Genomic DNA, 13364 nt, shown 5'->3' with positions numbered 1-13364 from the left:
CCCTGTGACATAGTAAGGGCAAAGGCTATCGGCGCCATTTTGATTACTGGCAGCCGATGGCCCGAGTGCAGGAGATCACTCCCGGACCCCCACTGGACCACCAGGGGCTTTTGGCAATTCTTGGGGACCCTTCTGACCCCCACAAGACTTGCCAAAAGTCCAGCGGGGGTCCGGGAGCGCCCGGATTTACGTGAGCAGGGCCTTGCGCGCTGGCGAGCCTATTTTCCATAGGCCACCGGCACGCGCAGAACCCCGGGACGTGCGTAGGTCCCGGGGTTTTTGGAAGGGGGTGTGTCGGGGGTGGGGCCGAACGATGCGACATTTTGGGGGCGGGGCGTGACGTTTCGGGGGCGGGCCCGGGGGCATGGTTTCGGGCCGGGGCGTTCCGGGGGCGTGGCCGCGCCCTCCAGAACCGCCCCCAGGTCGGGTCTCGGCACGCCAGCAGCCCGCTGGCGCGTGTGGATTTACGTCTCCCTCCGGGAGGCGTAAATCCATGGATAAAGGTAGGGGGGGTTTAGATAGGGCCGGGGGGGTGGTTTAGGTAGAGGAAGGGAGGGGAAGGTGAGGGGAGGGCGAAAGAGAGTTCCCTCCGAGGCCGCTCCGATTTCGGAGCGGCCTCGGAGGGAACGGAGGCAGGCTGCTCGGCGCGCACCAGCTGCCCAAAATCGGCAGCCTTGCGCGCGTCAATCCAGGATTTTAGAAGATACGCGCGGCTACGCGCGTATCTTATAAAATCCAGCATACTTTTGTTTGCGCCTGCTGCGCAAACAAAAGTACGCGATCGCGCAGTTTTAAAAAATCTACCCCCATATTTTTTGCCCAAAGAAAATGGCTTAACTATTTCTGAAGAAATGTTTGAATATGTTATTTTGGTCCATAAGGAATGCAAAGGAGATCAATAACGGTCTCCTTTGTGTCACCACCATTTCTTGTGAGGATTCAAGCAGCGTAGTTAAATCAGGTAATATTTGTTCCTCCATGTTTTCATGATTAGATTCAGTATATGGAAGGTAAAAATGCTTTTGTCACTACAGGTTTTAACTCCTCCGTAATTTTCAAGATCTGAGTTACATAACAGGGGAAATATTCCTCAAAACTGGAAAATTTAAGAATCTTAAATTGTGTGATCTCATATTATTTTTTATTTTCTCAAGTCTCTTATCCACCTCTGTCTCCTTCTGTACTAAATTAACTTGTATTTTTTCTACTTCCTTCAATCGTCCCTCCACCAACTCAAGTTTTGAATTTTATTTATTTATTTATTTATTTATTTATTTATTATTTTTATTATACCGAGTTTCATGATAGGAATCACATCAACCCGGTTTACAATTAACAATGTGAGTAAAGGCAGAGAGTAACATAGTAAAACATTTCCCAATTCAACGTCACATATAGAATGAAACTTAACAGATATAATAACAATATTTAGGATGTGAGAAAGTTACAAAAAACAAGGAAAAATAACTAGGATCTGAAAGGGGGAGGAAATTGAAGGAAGAATATTAACATTTTAGCCAACTGTATCAATTAATAAATATGTATAGTATTATAAAAATATAGATGAGTAGCAAAAATGATCAAATATGATGCTATTGTGAATTATAATAATAAGATGCTGTGACTGCGTATGAAGTTAGTGGGTTTATTACAGTTCACTAACTTTGTGTTTGTGCTGATGGGTGGGGAATTTAATCCAGTTCTGGGAACGCTTTTTTAAAAAGCCACGTTTTTAGTCTCTTCCTAAAAGTTGGAGCGCATGGTTCTTGTCTTAAGTCCGGTGGGATGGAGTTCCAAAGGATTGGACCTGCTGATGAAAGAGCTCTTGAACTGTAGGATTTATGTTGGTAAGTTTTGGCATGAGGTACCTGAAGTGATTCTTTGTAATGTTCCCTGATGGGTCTGGCGGCTGTGTATTTTTTAAAAGGGATTTGTAAGTCAAGTTGAGTGTGTTGATGGATGTTCTTGTAGATAATCATGATGGTTTTGTACATAATTCTGAAGTGGATCGGTAACCAATGAAGGTCTTTGAGGATGGGGGAGATATGGTCGATTTTCCTGGAGTTTGTAAGTATTCTAGCTGCTGTGTTCTGTACCATTTGTAAAGGCTTGGTGTAAGAAGCTGGGAGGCCTAGTAGTAGAGAATTGCAATAATCTAGTTTGGAGAAGATTATTGCTTGCAGGATTGATCTAAAATCTTGCGCGTGGAAAAGTGGCTTTATTCTTTTCAGAATATGTAATTTGTGGAAGCAGTCTTTTGTAGTTCGGTTTATGAATGGTTTGAGGTTAAGACGGTTATCTAGGATGGCTCCTAGATCTCTTACATGGGTGGTTTGTAGGAGGGTAGGTGGCTTTGAGAGCGTGATGTTGTTTTCAGGTGCTATAAGGAGATATTCCGTTTTCGACGCATTAAGGACTAGGTTTAAGCTGGTAAGGAGGTGTTTGATTTCTAATAAGCAACTATTTTGTTGAATTTCTAATAAGCAACTATTTTGTTGAATCAATCCATTTGTATTCTGAAGTACTTGATTTTTAGTATCAACAACTTTTCAGTGAGTACAATTATAGATTTTTCCAATGATTGCAATGCAATCCAAATAGTGAAAAGTGTCACTTCTGAAGAAGACTGCAATATACTTTCCAGCTTTACAGTTTCCGGAACCTCTCCTCCTCCTCTCTCTGCTACATTGGCAACATTACCCAGGCCAGATGAACTCAGCATTCCGACATTCCTCAGTCCCTCACATCCAATACTCTGGAGGGGCTGTCGATTCGCCCACGATGGTAAGTCCTACAGGTGTTAAACTCTTCCAGACCGTGCCTATCCCTCCTTGGGATTCACCTGATGGTTCTGCAGTCACCAAATGTCTTTGTTCCTCGCCCCGACCTGGTGGTGCTGGTCTGATAGGAGATCCATGGCTTAAAGATGTTCCCTTGCCGTCCCTTCATTGACCTGCTCACTCGGCGTCTGTGGTGGTTGAGACACAAAAAAACTCCCTATGTGGAGTTGTATAGAATCCAACAGGGTAGAGGTACTTTTTCCTCCCTGTACCCTCGCTTTGCGCTTCGTGTGTGGCATAAGGTAAGCTTAAACAAGGGAAACGTCAGGAGCTTCTCGCCAGCATGGCTTCTCAGCCGGCCATTTTAGGGGTGTTTCCCCTAGTATTAAATTTTAAACAACTGACTTAAAGTCAGGGCAAGTACTCCAGCTCAACCAGTTCAATGAAACACTGACTAGTTTTATTATGGGCAGAATCATTCCCTCCTGTTACCTGAATACTCTCTTTTTGAGAAAAAATAAAACCACTTCTATGGAGAAGCCAGACCATTTCTAAGGACAAGTCTATTAACATAATCCTTATATTTTCAAAAGAACTTGATTTCTTAGGCCTGGATTTATCAAAATGCGATAAGTACCGCATGCGATAGCAAAAGGGGCATGTTAATATAGCATGTATTGCTAATTACCTGTGTGAAGAGCTATGTTAGCACAAATTGCAATACCATTTCAGAATCTGTGATAAGTGCCAGACCTGTTGTATTTCCTGCATTCAACCACTGGGGGACCATGTTTAATGATCCTGGGAGAGAGAGACTGGCTATAATATCATGGCCCATAGGTAGGTATTTGTATCCCTATGGTAGGGCCACTTAGTAACTCGAGGTGGGGATTAGGTAAGAGTGTAGGGGGTTAGGGGCCACTTTGACATTCTATGTGATACCTACGAACAGAACAGTGGTCTCTTGTGAAGATTTGCTGGCCTTCGGAGTGAGGAAACTCACTCCAAGATGAGATTTGGGCAATGTTCTCTCAACCTAGCTTGATGTTACCCAGGTAGAGAGTCCATCAAGCTAGGTTGAGAGAACCTTACCCAAATCTCATCTTGGAGTGAATTTTCCCAAAATTTTGCATCATTTTTCGGGGTGGCCGAACCAAGACGAATGCACATCCCTATGGAAATCTGTGCTAGAGAGATATATTTTAGTTGCACCACTGAAAAGGCTTTCCTCCCCAACACCTTCCACACACTCTTTCTCCCTCTTTTAATCTGGCTAAATTTTAGCTGGGCAATGATTTATCCAGATAAAATTTCACCGGTGAAAGGGGCAGGAAATTCAAATTTTAAGATTTATCTGGGTAACTCCAAAAGTTACCCAGACAAAACCTTTGAAAATCAAACTGATTTTATACTCAATTTCCCAGAGAGGTCAAAATTTGTAGCATTTCAGAACAGTGTAAAATGTATAATGAGGCCAATATTCAATGGCCACCACTTAGCTGGTTAATTACTTATCTGGCTTAAGTAGTTAGCCGGATAAGTGGTGAGTGGGATACAGGCATTCTGAGAAGAAGCTATTTATCCTGAACATAAGAAGATAAGAAATTGCCATGCTGGGTCAGACCAAACCCAGCATCCCGTTTCCAACAGAAGCCAAACCAGGCCACAAGAACCTGGTAATTATCCAATCACTAAGAAGATCCCATGCTACTGATGCAATTAATAGCAGTGGCTATTCCCTAAGTAAACTTGATTAATAGCCGTTAATGGACATTTCCTCCAAGAAATTATCCAAACCTTTTTTTAACCCAGCTACACTAACTGCACTAACCACATCCTCTGGCAACAAATTCCAGAGCTTTATTATAAGGGACTGATTCATCAAGGTATTTTCCCATAGACACGCAATGGGAGAAAAGCCTTAGGGGCGGATTTTCAGAGCCCTGCTCGCGTAAATCCGCCCAAAACCCGGCGGATTTACGCGAGCAGGGCCCTGCGCGCCGGTAAGCCTATTTTACATAGGCCTACCGGCGCGCGCAGACCCCGGGACTCGCGTACGTCCCGGGGTTTTCGGAGGGGGGCGTGTCGGGGGGCGTGTCGGGGGCGGGCCCGGTCGTCGCGGCGTTTCGGGGGCGTGTCGGCAGCGTTTTGGGGGCGGGTACGGGGGCGTGGCTACGGCCTGGGGCGGTCCGGGGGCGTGGCCGCGCCCTCCGTACCCGCCCCCAGGTCGCGGCCCGGCGCGCAGCAGGCCCGCTGGCGCGCGGGGATTTACGTCTCCCTCCGGGAGGCGTAAATCCCCGACAAAGGTAAGGGGGGGTGTAGACAGGGCCGGGTGGGTGGGTTAGGGTAGGGGAAGGGAGGGTAAGGTGAGGGGAGGGCAAGGAAAGTTCCCTCCGAGGCCGCTCCGATTTCGGAGCGGCCTTGGAGGGAACGGGGGGTGGCAGCGCGGCTCGGCGCGCGCAGGCTATACAAAACCGATAGCCGGCTCCGCGCGTATCTACTAAAATCCAGCGTACTTTTGCTTGAGTCTGATGCGCAAGCAAAAGTAGGCTGATCGCGCTTCTTTTAAAATCTACCCCTTAGTGAATCAAGCAGTTATCTGGTTAAGTAGTGATATTCAAACGTATCCCTTTAAGATAACCAGATTAGTGTTTGGGTAATTGCCAGGTTCTTGTGTCCTGGTTTGGTCTCTGTTGGAAACAGGATGCTGGGCTTGATGGACCCTTGGTCTGACCCAGCATGGCAATTTCTTATGTTCTTATGTTCTTAAGTTAGACTTACTCAATAGCAGATCTAAAGTTAGCCGAATAAGATTTATCCGGCTAACTACTATTTATTTGGGAATATTCAGTGGCATAGCCATGCTGCAGAATATCCCTTGTGGGTTAGCCAGAAAAGTCTTTCCCGGCAAATTCACTTAACTGGCTGTATTTGAAGATCTACACCCATATATGCAACCTGCCAACCAAAAGGGCTGATACTACAAATCCAAAGTCCTCAAACACTTGAAAGTCTCTTTGTTTGATGTTAAATTTATATGATTTTAGATTTCATGTTGTCTGTTTTTAAATTTTATTGTATTTGATTGTTTTGCTCCACCTCAAACTACTTTTTTGGCAATGAAGCGAAAAGTGTAACTATATAAATAAATAAGATCTCACAGTTAACCATTGCCTGAATTGGCAATTTACCCAGCTGAAAAGAAAAAAAAAAAAAAGCGCAATGCTGATGGTACTTGAAGAAGGGACCTGTTTGGTCTCAAACGCTCATGTGCTGTAACACAACATCTTTTACAATGTCCTTTAAAAAGTATTGCTGTCCAGTAAAATTAAAAAAAAAAAAAGTACATTATTTCAAAATCTTTATAATGGACCATTCAATATTTGAGCAACTATGGGACAATTATTGACTTTGGTTCCAGTTTCATGGCTATTGGGCATGGAAATGCTCAGGAATTCCCCTCCCCCCACAGACACCTCCAATTTAATCTTTCCGTTAAATGCTGCTGTTTTGTGGTCTTTTTGGTTGTGGGGTTTGGTTAGTAAGCTCAATATGATAGCAACTTATTGTCCATGATCCCAAGATGACTGCACTTTTGGGGGAGGGGGGCAATATTCAAAGAGCCCACATTGTAACAAAGTCCATGCACCCTTTTCCCACCAGTTTTCCAAGAGAAGGTATGCATGCACTTTCACTTTGAGACAAGCTGCAGGCACCAAAGTACCTGTGGACATTTCACCTGCTTTTTATTTGGTAGAGTTTCTTCAGAAAATCACACAAATACAGCCCACGTGTTTTGTTTATTGACCCCCGATCCAACACATGCCTTCAGGAATTCATCTCCTAAACGTAGTTAAGATTCCGCGTGCAATTTTCAGACAGGCATTTTATGTGCCTCAATCCCTATTGAATTGAGTAAATAGTTTCGAAAATAGTCATCTCCTTTGAAAGAGGCAACTGCATAGATTGTTTGGTCTCTGGGAAGCTGCTGCACTATGGAGCTGTATGTTCAGAATATTAGAGGCGATATGGGTAAAAATAACAATCGTATCGTAATGGTACTGTATGGATTATTGAACGAGAAGGAATGAATTCCATTTTTCAGGAATGAATATACACATTCTTCAATAAAAATAAGGAAGCCCATAAATATGATCCAGCAAGTAGAGCAAAACCGTTATTAAGGTTAATGTATTGCATTCTTAGAGATAGCATAGAGAATGAGTATGGTAATGTCAACCCTTCCCTTTATTTTTGGATAAAATCACTCCAGAGTGAGCTGTCATCCTCTGTGAGTTAAGAATGCATGCATATATTACTGTTCCCTACATTGTATTCACTGGTAGCAAACTACATACATTTCCTTCTCTTGGGTATTCTTCAGCTGAGCACACATCAGAGATAATTTGCTCTCTCCCAGAGGATAGAATGAGAGACCATGGCATGGTATACCCTAGCAGTCAATTTTCAAGCATATCAATGACACTGACAAGGTCTCACCTGATTTGCTGGTTAATTTAGAGGAAAGGTATGCCAGTGATGGGGGTTAAAAAAAAAACACCAAAGAAGCAATAAAAGGACAAGAAATTGTAGAATAAAAAAAAATATATATTCAGTACACCCTAATGATGCACATTTTCATTAACTTAATCGGGAAAATATGCTATAAAGCAATGCAAACATGCAGAAGAGAAAACAAAAAATAGCATTCTCTTCATGCTTTCAGCTTTGCATAGTACATTACATCCGGTAATGGCAATTTGTGTAATCTGTTTAATGACACAAATTGCCATAAACTGTAACACACAGTGAAGTGTTGTAGAATCTATAAATCACGAATATTTCTAGAGGTTTGGACAGATATTAAACTTAACTGCTTTAACAAGAAGAGCTAAAGAGGGAATTCAGTGATTATTTACTGACCAGGGGTTCAAGGTTACAAGCAAGGATCAGCGCCTTGTAGGAAATAAATTACTACTGAAAGAGAATGTGGAAAGCAGTGATCCATCTTGGAAAATGTATATTGCTCAGATATTTTCTTTTTAGAGCATCACGTACAGGGTCATATTCAGCATTTTATGCTAGAAGAGTGTTTCCTTAATAATAAAAATGTGTCATCCTGTCTTAATACTGTTTTGATTATAACAGCAGATAAAACATTTTTCTGCATTTACTGTGACAGATGGAGAGGAGATGTACAACATCTAAGCCAAAAGTAAAAATTTCAGGTAAAGTAAAGCTTCCTTTTTCTCCGGCTGTGTCATCAGATTGAGAGAGTGCCATTCAATTCCCTTTGCTTTTCTGATCCACACTTCATTGCCACCAAGCCCTGATTGTTCTAATCTTTAGAAATCCTATGCAAATGCCATGGCCATTTTTGTGGTAGGTCAAAATGGTAGCCATCTTGTCCTTCGCTAGCATGAAGAAAATAGAGTGAAACAGACAGAGCTAGAACTGTTTTAAATATTTCATAAACACGCACTGTAAATATGGTTATACTGAAGAGGGAGTGTGAAGGTTAAACACTAAACAGGTACAGAGTTCTTTGGTCCTGATAAAAAAAAATTGGAAATCACAGGCTGAGGTACCCCTTTAACGGATCAGTAACCAGCATGTTTCAGTATATGAATGTTGAAGACAGCCGAGGTCCCTCCTTCAAACAGGATGGGAGACACATTGGGGCGGGTTTTCGGGGTTACGCGCATAACGCCGAAAACCCGCTCCTGCACGCACTGAGCCTATTTTGCATAGGCTTGGCAACGCGTGCATGCCCCGGGATGCGCGAATGTCCAGGGGCTTGAAAAAAGGGGAGGAGAGTGGGCGGTCTGGGGCGGGGCATGGCCAGAGGATCGCCAACCAGCGCGCTCAACCTACACCTGCCCAGAGGCAGGCGCAACTTAAATAATAAAGGTAGGGGGGATTTAGGTAGGGCTGGGGGGTGGGTAAGATAAGGGAAGGGAGAGGAAGGTGCGGGGGGGGGGGGGGGGTGGCGAAAGGAAAGTTCCTTCCAAGGCCGCTCCAATTTCGGAGGGAACGGGGAAAGCCATCGGGGCTCCCCTAGGGCTCGGTGCGTGCAAGGTGCATGTTATAAAATCGGGCATAGATTTGTATGCGCTGGGTTGTGCGCACAAATCTCCACCCGTGCGTAGGTTAGAAAATCTAGTCCTTTATGTGCATATCTGGGAGCTTTTTAAAATGTGGTCAGTGCATGTAAGCTCGACTTCTTCACACAACTTCTAGTTGATGCACGTGCCAGGCTTTCAAAATTAAAATGATCCAAAATGAAAATATTGGGCCTGCTCATCCCCACAAAATTTCCAAATGTTTTCTTTACATTGCGTGTGTGTGTGTGTGTTTATGGGTATACTTGTTAAATATCTGGTGCTTTCTATTCTCTCTCATTCAGTCTTTAGTTTATTCTCTGCTCCTCTGCTCAATCCACCTTTCCATCAATGTTTAACCCACCCAGCCTTAATCATCCCCTTCAGTGCCTGTCCCCACAGAATATCTCTGCATTTCCTTCTGCAAAAAACAAAAAAACCCATGTCTGCAATAAATTGCCTCTGGCAAGAAGGTGGCTTTTATAGTATGTGCAGTCAGTGCCTAACATGTGGTCCAGATTGGGTGGTACATTTTGGGAGATAGCATGTGGTTGCTAATTAGTGAATAAGAAGATAATTCACATGAGCTCATTATACTTTAATTTTTAACAGATTATGATCATTAGCATGAGCTTAAATATTATAGTTTACCATCTGCTCACTAAAATGTTATCAAGGATCTTAGCACTAGGGGTGTGCAGGCCAAAAAATGATATCATGTCGTTTGGGGGTTGATTTTTATTTTCGTTAATGTTTTCCCTTATTTTTTTAAAATTTGCTAAGTTGTGGAAATTGTGTGCATTGTATCTGAATAGTGTGCACTATGCAGACATAGTGCACATTAAATGAGAAAAGACAAAACATTAAAAGGTCAATTTTAAAACCCGCAGGCGCACGCCCATGTGTGCATGGTTCCCGGTATGTGCACATGGACGCACCAATTTTATAACCTGCACGCATTGCTGTGTGCATATTATAAATATGGTTCCCGCGTGCACATGTGCAGCCGATGTTAATGTCGGCGTCCGCATGGGGGGAGGGTTTTACAAAAATAGGCATGGCGACATGAGTAGGATTTTCCCTTCCTACTCTGTCTCCTTTTTTCCCTCTCCTCCCTGACTCCTAACTCCTACCTAGCTAGTGTACATTTTTTGTTTTCTTACTTACTGCTCCTTTGCAGCAGAAGTAAATTCTGCACTCCAGCATCTAATGGCGCTGTCCCGGCTAGACCCCCACCTCACCCAGACCCCGCCCCCGGCCAGCCCCTTTTCGATGGCCTGGCACTTCTGCGCATAGCAAGAAATGCGCACGTGGCCGGGCTATTTCTGAAATGGTCTCTGTGTGCGCACAGCCTGAGGTTCGAAAATCTGTCCATTAATTTTTTGTTTTTTTCTATTGTTGTGTTTTGAAGACAACAAGAAATGACATATGCAATATCATTGTCATGTGATGTGGCAAAAGTCAGCTAGTGCCATTTTGAAAGAGTGGTGTCGACTGGCCCAGACTCTAGAATGCACTCTGGGCCTCACTAGATACCTGGGATGTCATCAAAGGTATACGGAGTGGTGAACTAGAAGGTAAGGTCTGATGAGTGGGTTGTTCACTAGACACCAGGGACTTAACTTAAGGGAGCTTTCTGGGGCTGCAGGGCAACTAACTACACAGTAGGAAGTTCTTCTAATGTATGACAGGGCCAGGGACTGGAAGGTGTGCGGCTAGGATGCCTTCAGGGGAAGCACCCAGAGAGGGTTGAAGCTGGGGGAGCATTTTCTTTAAAGGGGAGGGTTTGGAAGGAGTTAGGCATGATCATATGACATTTTGAGCAATTTTTAAAATTTCTTTAACTATGGGCCACCTTCACAGATAGCGGGGTGGATGGGTGAGTTCTTCCTTGATGGGGTATTTGACATAGTTAAAGGGGCATTTTGGGCCACTGCCAGCCCTTTGAGACTATGGTGGCCTCGGACAAAGGGGTCCACCATTGCGCAATATTTCACATATCTCTGCAATATTTTTTCTTGTGGAAAAATCACAGGAATACCACCTCAATATTTTTGCAAGGAATGGCCAATTAACAATGGAATGCCACAGCAATATTTTATCCCTCCAACAATAAAAAATATTGGCATGGTAATTGATCCTCTAAATTGGTTCGGCTCTATAGTTTTGTTGTATTGGCTAGATTATAAGTTTCATCAAGCAAGGAATATCTTTTAAATGTATATGTACATTATAATATAGTGCTATAGAAATAATAAGCAAAAGAATTAGGGGTAGATTTTAAAACATTTCGCACGCACTACCTGGTGCACACACATGGACGCGCAACTTTATAACATGTGCGCGCTAGTGCGTGCATGGGTCAGCTCGCTCAAGGGGAGGGAATAATTATGCAAATTTGCATGGTGACGCATCGGGGCCTTCCCCAGTTCCCCTCGAGGGAACTTCCCAACCCTCCTAGCCTAACCTCCTTTTCCCTTCCCCTATCCTGCCCTCCCCCCATCCCTAACCTAAATCCCCCCACATTCTTTATCCTACATTTTGCTCCTGCTTCTGAGCACAGCAGCAAATGGCCGTTGTGCCCGGCGCCTCTAGCCCCGTCCCGCCCCACCTCCTGGACTGCCCCTTTCGATAACCCTGGGACTTACACGCATCCCGGGGGTTTACATGCGTGGCTAAGCCTTTTGAATATTGGCCCGGAGCACGTAAGGCCCGGCCACGTACGTAAACAATTCAAAATCTGGCCCTTAGTAAAGATTAGCATGATTTTATTTTTTATTTAACACTCTTCAAGTCAGTGATTTTAGAAGATTGCTTTCTCAAACAATCTAGAATAGGAAAGCATGACCACAACATGGATTCAGTTCATGCTGAAATACAAAGAAATGATCTATTCTGGTTATTTTCATTGGAATTTAGCTTACTAATAGTTCTGAGCATTTTGAACCCAATCTTCCCTGCAATTATAGAACAGAAATGAGTGAGTAAGATCAAACTGAGCAATATGGGGGTAGAGGCCAAACAATGTTATTTCATGTCATTTTGAGTCATTTGGGGGTCAATTTTTATTGTTATAATTTCTCTTTTTATTTGTTTTATTTATTAAGTATGTGCTAAAACTGAAAGAAGAGAAAACCTAAAATGACAAGAACAACATAGACAATGTTGTTGACATTCTTTATGTTGTTTCAAATAAATGCAGATCCTTACTGAGCAATTCTTTATATGCTTGGAGCAAGTGTGACAAAGGAAAGAGGCTAAAAAAATAGGATGAACAATATCCAAGATGGCTGCCACCCACAGTGATCTGTTTGGCTGTTAATATGGATGATCCCTAGAAATTTTGGGCCGGATTTTAAAAGGGTTACGCGCATAAGGTACGTGCGTAACCCCAAACCAAATGTGCCTGATACTTCACTTTAGATGCATATCCAGCATAGCTCTCTGCTTCAACGGCAGGGGAGAAGAAAAACAACCAATAAGGGCTGTATAACATAGTCTGGGTTAAAACAAATAAGCATGGGTGTAGCTTGCTTATTGCGGCGGTTACTACCCCTACTACCCCCTAACTAATCAAGCTAGATATTTCACTTGGATGCAGCTCCATCACTGCTCTCTACATTAATGGTGGGGGAGGAAGGGAAATAGAACCAAGAGCTAAAAGAAACAGATAAGTATGAGAGAAAAAATGTGTGAAGCTTGCTGGGCAGACTGGATGGGCCGTTTGGTCTTCTTCTGCCGTCATTTCTATGTTTCTATATGTTTCTATGTTTTAAATCCCCCCTGCGTGCGCCAAGCCTATTTTGCATAGGCCGGGCGGAACGCACAAGCCCCGGGACACGCATAAGTCCCTGGGCTTGCAAAAAGGGGTGGTAGGGGCGTGGCTTAGGATCGGGGGTGTGTTTGGGGGTGTGTGGGTGGTCTGGGGGCGTGCATTACTACTGCCCGGAGGCAGTAGTAACTTTTAAGATAAAGGTAGGGAGGGGGTTTAGATAGGGCCAGGGGGGTGGGTTAGGGAGGGAAGGGAGGGGAAGGTGCGGGGGGGTGAATGGAAAGTTCCCTCCGAGGCCGCTCCGATTTTGGAGCGGCCTCGGAGGGAACTGGCAGCGTGCACAGGGCTCACAAATGTGCACCCCCTTGCGCGCGCCAACCCGGATTTTATAAGATACACGTGGTTACGCGCGCATCTTATAAAATCCCATGTACTTTTGTTCGTGCCTGGTGCGTGAACAAAAGTACGCGCACGCGTAGATTTGTAAAATCTACCCCAACATCTTTAAAATTCTCATGTTAAGGCAAAAACGAAGGGAAAATCTAAAATTAATTTCCTTGAAGTCTTTTTGGGAGGGGATCTCATTGTCTAACCTATTGGAAGTATCCAATATGAATGCCTTTGACTTGTGGATAGATCAAATGTCAAGCCCTAAAATTAAGCAGTTGGTGTCTATGTCTGAGCTCACTGTGGATCAGTACGTCAGGTTTT

At 43.8% G+C, this 13364-nt stretch overlaps 1 long non-coding RNA gene across 1 annotated transcript in view; it reads left to right on the top strand.

Moving 5' to 3' along the window:
* Nucleotides 1-13364, top strand: part of LOC115078232 — a 32964-nt gene that overhangs the window by 17592 nt on the left and 2008 nt on the right. The window contains exon 2 of the long non-coding RNA XR_003853100.1: nt 7963-8008. This is a non-coding gene — a long non-coding RNA (uncharacterized LOC115078232). The remainder of the gene's footprint in view (nt 1-7962; nt 8009-13364) is intronic.

The sequence above is a fragment of the Rhinatrema bivittatum genome, chromosome 1 (genome assembly GCF_901001135.1).
Source record: "Rhinatrema bivittatum chromosome 1, aRhiBiv1.1, whole genome shotgun sequence".
Classification (NCBI taxonomy): domain Eukaryota; kingdom Metazoa; phylum Chordata; class Amphibia; order Gymnophiona; family Rhinatrematidae; genus Rhinatrema; species Rhinatrema bivittatum.
This window is presented reverse-complemented; position numbering and strand designations above follow the sequence as displayed.